Raw genomic sequence first — 7,500 nt, forward strand, 5'->3', positions numbered from 1 at the left:
TATCACCCTGTTACTGCATTTCAATGACACCCATTTGCTTTCGATCTCAGTGTCTGCCACCGTACGCAAAAAGCGGGGGGTGGGGGGTGGGGGGGCATAAGCGCATTCGTGCTGTAAGTAATCAGAAGTTAATAGTGTTAACGGTTTGCGAGAAATTTTTAATGCTAGACAAAAAAAGAAAATTAAAAGGATATAATTAAATAAATAGATAGAAAAATAAAATTAAAAACGAAAAAAAAAAATTGTGAGGGGAATATAACATGTAATTAAGTTGGCGGTTCACAAGGAATCTCAGACATCAAACTGTTTTTAATTGAACATAAATAGTACACCCAAATATACAAATGTACAAATAAACATAGCAAGGTAGAACTGAATGTCAATGAAACAACCAGGCATGAGGAAGCAACGGACATGAGGACATTTGTTCTGTATGTAATGAGAAGTTAATAGTGTTACAGGTTTGTGAGAAATTTACAGTGCTAGACAAAAAACGAAATTAAAAGGAAATAATTAGATAAATAGATAGACAAATGAAATTAAAACCAAAAAAAAAAAATGCAAGGGGAATACGACATGTAATTAAGTTGGCGATTCACAAGGAATCTCAGACATCAAACTGTATATTTTTTGTTGTTTATATATAAACATATATAAACAATCATATATTGTTTGTTGTTTATTTTTGGGATATATTGAGGAATATTTAATGGAAAGGAGTCACAATCGCTTTTTGACAATGTCGAAGTGTATACGTGGCTATAGAATTTAAAGTTTTCATTAGAAATTATAGCCTCATCTGTAATTTCCTTGTTGTTAAGACGGGCTTAGCTTTGCTCCGCTCCTCCTCTCCTCCGCTCCTCCGCTCTTCCGCTCCGGGCCCTGGAACTCCCGATCCGCGGGACTTCGGTGAATTCCGGGCCAGTTTTTTGCTCTTCTGCTCTCCTCCCCTCCTCCGCTTCTTCGCTCCCCCGCTTTGGACCCTGGAACTCTTGAACAGGGCCGGGCTTCTGCCCTCCGCCTCTCCTCTGCTCATCCGCTCCAGGCCCTGGCACTCCCTGTGATCCAGTCATTCGCATGTGCGTGCCCGGAGGTCCGGGAGCTCCACTCAAACGTCCGGGGGGGATAAGGGTAAGGGGTCCTGCCCCCCCCCCCTCGCCGCCTCTGAGAAGAGAAACATCTCCTCAACTCCTCCGCTCATCCGCTGCGGAACCAGGTACTACCGATCCGCCGGACTCAGGCGAATTGCAGAAAGGGGTTTTGCTGTCCTCCGCTCCTCCGCTCCTCCGCTCCTCCGCTCCTCCGCTCCTCCGCTCCTCCGCTCCTCCGTTTCGGGCCCTGGAACTCCCGAACCGCTGGACACAAGCGAATCACGGTCCGGGCTTCTGCTCTCCTCCGCTCCTCACCTCATCCGCTCCAGGCCCTGGTACTCCGTGTCCGCGGGAACCCCCCCCAACCCACAAAAACAAACTCTCACACACACACAAACACACGCACACACACACACACACACACACACACACACAAACACACAAACACACACAGACACACCTGAACTCATCATCGCTGTGCTGATAGCATTGGCCGAAACGTATCCACAACCAAACCAACATTAGCTCATCCAGTCATTCACATATGTGTGTGCCCAGAGGTCCGGGAGCTCCAGTCATAACTCCGGGTGATCTCTGTCCGGAGTAGGCTCACCTTAGCCGGTCTAAGGGGTCCTGCTGCCCCCCAGCTTCCCCGCCTTTGAGAAGAGACACATAACTCCGCTCTTCCGCTTCTCCGCTATGGGCCCTGGTACTCCCGATCCTCCGAACTCAGGTGAATTGCGTGACGTGCTTCTGCTCTCCTATAAGCCCCTACACACTTCGAACACGGCTGTTATCACCCTGTTACTGCATTTCAATGACACCCATTTGCTTTCGATCTCAGTGTCTGCCTCCGTACGGAAAAAGCGGGATGGGTGGGGGGGCATAAGCGCATTCGTGCTGTAAGTAATCAGAAGTTAATAGTGTTAACGGTTTGCGAGAAATTTTTAATGCTAGACAAAAAAAGAAAATTAAAAGGATATAATTAAATAAATAGATAGAAAAATAAAATTAAAAACGAAAAAAAAAAATTGTGAGGGGAATATAACATGTAATTAAGTTGGCGGTTCACAAGGAATCTCAGACATCAAACTGTTTTTAATTGAACATAAATAGTACACCCAAATATACAAATGTACAAATAAACATAGCAAGGTAGAACTGAATGTCAATGAAACAACCAGGGATGAGGAAGCAACGGACATCAGGACATTTGTTCTGTATGTAATGAGAAGTTAATAGTGTTACAGGTTTGTGAGAAATTTACAGTGCGAGACAAAAAAAGAAATTAAAAGGAAGTAATTAAATCAATAGATAGACAAATAAGAAATTAAAACGAAAAAAAAAAAAAAAAATTGCAAGGGGAATGTAACATGTAATCAAGTTGTTTTTTTTTTTTTGTTTTTTTTTTTTTACCAAAAAAAAAAGGAACCTCGGACATGGGTAACTATATTTTTTAGTTTTTGGATTTTTCCATAAGTTTTAAGGATTTTTTTTTTTTTTTTTTTATATTTCAAAATCGTTTATGAAGACATTAAAATTTGGGGAGCATTTTTGCATTCTGTTCTTGTGAATGAAGAACTTGGCCAGGCCTAAAAGAACATTGACACAGAGTTCATCTGTTATGTTGCTTATCAGTAAACAGAATGTTATATCATCTTTTGAGAAGGAAACTGGTGACGATGGAATGAGAAGGAGAAAAAATATATGGTCAGTGGTTTCAATGTTGTCTTCACAAAATGTACAAATATTATCTTCAAAATTAAAGCGTACCCTCGATAATTCCTTAGATGGGTAGATGTCAGTCATAATTTTGAAGTGGGTCTCTTTTGCCTTGGGGGTATGGGTAGAGTCAGATACATGGTTCGCAGCGTGGCAATCGATTCCTCATCAAATTTATTTAAAATATCCTTTTTTTTTTTTTTGACGTCCAGGGAATAAGTTTCCTGTGAAACATTTCCTAATAAAGGAGTTGCCGCGCTTTCTGTCCACAATTGAGATTCCCTGGAGTGATAGTCGGGGTAACTGTGGTTGTACGGTTCGGTGCGTCATTATATTTTTGGTCAGGAATACAAATTGTCGAGGCAGTGCGTTTCGTAACTTTAGCAACTCTAATATGGGAGGCTTGAATCTGTGTGTAGTACAGAACTGCTCATTGTCCAGAGGACTGCCAGTGTCATCCATCAAGTCAATTATCGACCATATACCTTTCTCAAAGCATTCCTTGTAAAACAGAGGTTTGTTGCCATGCAGTACATATCGATTGTTCCAAACTATTATACTGTGTGGTGAGAAATTGTGTACGTATATCATTTTCCAGTATAATAATATTTGTTTATGGAACTCTGAACATTTGACAGGAATCTTGTTGATATCCAAGTCAGAGATAAGCAGAAGACTCAGGCCGCCGACTTTGTTGAATAAGTAGTTTGGAGTACAATACCAGAAAGAACGATGAGGTTTGATCCAGGATTTCAACCAGTTCACCTTCAATGTCCCATTCAAGCAGTCCGACTCTATCACTTTCAGCCCTCCTTCACTTGTTTCTTTCACCATATGTGATTTTTCTTAGATGGTGTGGTCTGTTCCTCCAGATAAAGTTGAAATTGATTTGGTTAACAGATTTTACGAGTTGATTTGGAGCAGCATTGGAATACGCTGGGTATATACATCTGGATAAACACATCCATTTTAGTCAAATATATCCGGCCTAATATTGATAAATCTCTCTGGAGCCATATATTAGAATTAAGCTTTACTTTGATTCAGTTTAGATTCAATGTTCCTGGATTGATTTAACGTTTGGTCCTTGGATAGGAAAATGCTCAAGTATTTTATTTCTGATTTCATAGAAACATCGCTGATTTCCTTTAGTGGCGAGTCATGCAGCGCAAGAAGTTTGCATTTCTTTAAGTTTAATGACAATCCTGAAGCCTTGGAGAATGTTTTGGTTTTTTTCAGCACTTATTGGGACTTGATGTTCATTTTTCAAAACTAAGGTTGTGTCATCCGCCAGCAGGCTAATAACAATTTCTGTCCCCAACATTACTTCTGTCCCACACGTATACACACACACACACACACACACAAACACACACACACACACACACACACACACCTTAATTCCACTCTTTTATATACGCATGTCTGGAGTTCCGGGAGCTCGTTCTCAACGTTCTGGGGATAATCATAGCTGTGCTGATAGCATTGGCCGAAACGTATCCACAACCAAACCAACATTAGCTCATCCACTCATTCACATATGTGTGTGCCCAGAGGTCCCGGAGCTCCAGTCATAAGTCCGGGTGATCTATGTCCGGAGAAGGCTCACATTAGCCGGTCTAAGGGGTCCTGCTGCCCCCCAGCTTCCCCGCCTTTGAGAAGAGACACATAACTCCGCTCTTCCGCTTCTCCGCTATGGGCCCTGGTACTCCCGATCCTCCGAACTCAGGTGAATTGCGTGACGTGCTTCTGCTCTCCTATAAGCCCCTACACACTTCGAACACGGCTGTTATCACCCTGTTACTGCATTTCAATGACACCCATTTGCTTTCGATCTCAGTGTCTGCCACCGTACGGAAAAAGCGGGGGGTGGGGGGGCATAAGCGCATTCGTGCTGTAAGTAATCAGAAGTTAATAGTGTTAACGGTTTGCGAGAAATTTTTAATGCTAGACAAAAAAAGAAAATTAAAAGGATATAATTAAATAAATAGATAGAAAAATAAAATTAAAAACGAAAAAAAAAAATTGTGAGGGGAATATAACATGTAATTAAGTTGGCGGTTCACAAGGAATCTCAGACATCAAACTGTTTTTAATTGAACATAAATAGTACACCCAAATATACAAATGTACAAATAAACATAGCAAGGTAGAACTGAATGTCAATGAAACAACCAGGGATGAGGAAGCAACGGACATCAGGACATTTGTTCTGTATGTAATGAGAAGTTAATAGTGTTACAGGTTTGTGAGAAATTTACAGTGCGAGACAAAAAAAGAAATTAAAAGGAAGTAATTAAATCAATAGATAGACAAATAAGAAATTAAAACGAAAAAAAAAAAAAAAATTGCAAGGGGAATGTAACATGTAATCAAGTTGTTTTTTTTTTTTTGTTTTTTTTTTTTACCAAAAAAAAAAGGAACCTCGGACATGGGTAACTATATTTTTTAGTTTTTGGATTTTTCCATAAGTTTTAAGGATTTTTTTTTTTTTTTTTTTATATTTCAAAATCGTTTATGAAGACATTAAAATTTGGGGAGCATTTTTGCATTCTGTTCTTGTGAATGAAGAACTTGGCCAGGCCTAAAAGAACATTGACACAGAGTTCATCTGTTATGTTGCTTATAAGTAAACAGAATGTTATATCATCTTTTGAGAAGGAAACTGGTGACGATGGAATGAGAAGGAGAAAAAATATATGGTCAGTGGTTTCAATGTTGTCTTCACAAAATGTACAAATATTATCTTCAAAATTAAAGCGTACCCTCGATAATTCCTTAGATGGGTAGATGTCAGTCATAATTTTGAAGTGGGTCTCTTTTGCCTTGGGGGTATGGGTAGAGTCAGATACATGGTTCGCAGCGTGGCAATCGATTCCTCATCAAATTTATTTAAAATATCCTTTTTTTTTTTTTTTGACGTCCAGGGAATAAGTTTCCTGTGAAACATTTCCTAATAAAGGAGTTGCCGCGCTTTCTGTCCACAATTGAGATTCCCTGGAGTGATAGTCGGGGTAACTGTGGTTGTACGGTTCGGTGCGTCATTATATTTTTGGTCAGGAATACAAATTGTCGAGGCAGTGCGTTTCGTAACTTTAGCAACTCTAATATGGGAGGCTTGAATCTGTGTGTAGTACAGAACTGCTCATTGTCCAGAGGACTGCCAGTGTCATCCATCAAGTCAATTATCGACCATATACCTTTCTCAAAGCATTCCTTGTAAAACAGAGGTTTGTTGCCATGCAGTACATATCGATTGTTCCAAACTATTATACTGTGTGGTGAGAAATTGTGTACGTATATCATTTTCCAGTATAATAATATTTGTTTATGGAACTCTGAACATTTGACAGGAATCTTGTTGATATCCAAGTCAGAGATAAGCAGAAGACTCAGGCCGCCGACTTTGTTGAATAAGTAGTTTGGAGTACAATACCAGAAAGAACGATGAGGTTTGATCCAGGATTTCAACCAGTTCACCTTCAATGTCCCATTCAAGCAGTCCGACTCTATCACTTTCAGCCCTCCTTCACTTGTTTCTTTCACCATATGTGATTTTTCTTAGATGGTGTGGTCTGTTCCTCCAGATAAAGTTGAAATTGATTTGGTTAACAGATTTTACGAGTTGATTTGGAGCAGCATTGGAATACGCTGGGTATATACATCTGGATAAACACATCCATTTTAGTCAAATATATCCGGCCTAATATTGATAAATCTCTCTGGAGCCATATATTAGAATTAAGCTTTACTTTGATTCAGTTTAGATTCAATGTTCCTGGATTGATTTAACGTTTGGTCCTTGGATAGGAAAATGCTCAAGTATTTTATTTCTGATTTCATGGAAACATCGCTGATTTCCTTTAGTGGCGAGTCATGCAGCGCAAGAAGTTTGCATTTCTTTAAGTTTAATGACAATCCTGAAGCCTTGGAGAATGTTTTGGTTGTTTTCGGCACTTATTGGGACTTGATGTTCATTTTTCAAAACTAAGGTTGTGTCATCTGCCAGCAGGCTAATAACAATTTCAGTCCCCAGCACGTCTAACTTTTGGATATCGTTGCTCTTTTCAACATAAACGGCTAGCATTTCGGTAGCAATTATAAATAAATAGGGTGAGATGGGGCAACCTTGGGGGATTCCCACATCAACATGGAAGCTCGGAGTGGTGCCGCTTGGCAGGGTGACACAGCTATGAATATTCTCATAGAGCCCACGGATCACATTCCTGAATATTTAACCAAATCCAAAATGTTCGAGCGTTGCTATGATAAATGGATGTTCGACCGAGTCAAAGGCTTTAGAAAAGTCCAAGAAGGATATGCGGCCATTATCTTCAATGCGATACGCCTCTAAACCCATCGCTCGCCCCGACTCGGGGAATCCTAGAGCCTACTTGCACCCCCGCCCTAACTTAACTCCCTCACTCGTGGAGCTCCCTGAGCTCCACACATCCCGGAGCATCACGCCGACTCATTCACATTTGAATGATTGTCTTTATTTTATGTCCGCTAGATAGAGGCATCCGCACATGCGCATCAGTGGAGCTTCAGGCCGGCTGAGGCATGGACTGAAAATCATAAAGACATGTGTGATGAGCTAAAAGGAAGATAAGCATATTTTTATAATAAATGTAAGAAAGAGAGGGTAATGCAGCCTCAGGGCGGCACTGGCCCGTGTCTCTCCAAG

This window comes from Fistularia commersonii, unplaced genomic scaffold (genome assembly GCF_037954325.1).
Source record: "Fistularia commersonii isolate RoL2024-O1a breed Wild unplaced genomic scaffold, RoL_Fcom_v1.0 HiC_scaffold_58, whole genome shotgun sequence".
Classification (NCBI taxonomy): Eukaryota; Metazoa; Chordata; class Actinopteri; order Syngnathiformes; family Fistulariidae; genus Fistularia; species Fistularia commersonii.